At 35.9% G+C, this 1,458-nt stretch overlaps 1 long non-coding RNA gene across 1 annotated transcript in view; it reads left to right on the top strand.

The window, feature by feature from the left end:
* The first annotated feature begins 516 nt into the window (after window positions 1-516).
* The window catches only part of LOC103599864, a 3,196-nt gene continuing 2,254 nt past the window's right edge, over window positions 517-1,458 (top strand). The window contains exon 1 of the long non-coding RNA XR_551335.1: window positions 517-1,418. This is a non-coding gene — a long non-coding RNA (uncharacterized LOC103599864). The remainder of the gene's footprint in view (window positions 1,419-1,458) is intronic.

The following is a 1,458-nucleotide window of genomic DNA, read 5'->3' as shown; positions in this document are numbered from 1 at the left end:
GATTATAGAAGACATGTCTTTGTTAATTGAAATTGACAGAGACACTCCAGCTATTTGATGACGTTTGAATTAGTCAGACCTTTGTATAGTCTGAAATAAGTGCTTCATTGTTTTTCTTCCAATGTCCGGTGGCATGTGACTGTAGGGTTCTGTGACTAAGAGCAGAAGAGATGTCACGGGCGACTCATAGAGCCATAAGGTGAGACAAGGGTGTCTTTAGCTCACTCCACTAGGAACACTCCACTAGGAAATCTGAATATAAAAGATCCTCTATGACTCTGTCTGCAAAATATATTTATTTGGTACCGATGTAGTTTGGAGGCTGTGAGTCCAGCCGACATTGGGCTTTATAGCAGAGTTCACAAAGTCACCTTTGTAGGGTCCTGACAGGCCAGTTCCGTCTGAAGCTCACCTAGGAGGCTGCAGTTCATTCTTGTCTCACCTGAACTGGACACCTTGAGGCAGCACTTAATTTGTTTCTCCTTCATTATAACACCTGTAAACTTTCCTTCCCTTGCCCATTACTCAGATTTTTGGCAGCCACTTCCAACCCACACCCCCAAATTATGTAATTTTTGTGTCATTCAACAGGTCTTACTCTTATACCATGATCCTAGAAGAGATCAGGCTTTCTGCTGGTATCAGGACACTACATGATGCTTAACTGATGTGTAGCAGTTTCTTGAAATGTATTCAGATGACTTAAACCTTTAGGCATACATATGTTTTACAAAATAGTTAACGAGTTAGAAAATGTTTACCCTCCATTTCTGTGAGATGTGATTGTTAAATAGAGATTGTTTAGCAAAAATATTCAGATGCTTTCTTTGATTTGCATTTTGTGATAAATAATTGGAATTAATCGAACAGTAATAATAGTGTACATAAAGGAAAACTACTTATAACAAATGTCATGTTAGAATATGAAAGACAGGTAGGGATTTGGGGCAGTTTAATAGATTATTTTATGAAGAACTTGAAATTATTGTATTTATTTTCTAGATATTTTAGCCAGATAAATTGATTTTAATTATAGAATAGATGGTCAGTTCCTGGTGTTATATACTTGGAATGTTAACCTTTATTCAAAGAAATCGGAAATTCAAACACAAAGGTCCTAGATTCAGAGTCAATCACAGTGATTTTTGAAATAGATATACTTTACATTCCTTTATACCTAGTAGTCAAGTCAAACCTTTGACTTTTATCTTTTTTCATATTTATTTTTAGTTTAATTTTGTTTCTGTCATTTTTCATGAACTTTTTGGAAATCAAAATATGTTGTTGCAATTCTTTGAATGACGAAACCATCAGACAGTATCTATGGATTGTTTTAGGTTCAGGAAGATTTGACTGAAGAGAAAAAAAGGGAACTGGAGCACAATGCTGAAGAGACCTATGGTGAAAATGATGAAAACGTACGTGCGGGGGGTATATTTTTATTGAGTGTGGGGTGTG

Source organism: Galeopterus variegatus, unplaced genomic scaffold (genome assembly GCF_000696425.1).
Source record: "Galeopterus variegatus unplaced genomic scaffold, G_variegatus-3.0.2 Scaffold3131, whole genome shotgun sequence".
Classification (NCBI taxonomy): domain Eukaryota; kingdom Metazoa; phylum Chordata; class Mammalia; order Dermoptera; family Cynocephalidae; genus Galeopterus; species Galeopterus variegatus.
The sequence above is the reverse complement of the archived record's forward strand: the minus strand, read 5'-3'. Positions and strand labels throughout refer to the sequence as shown.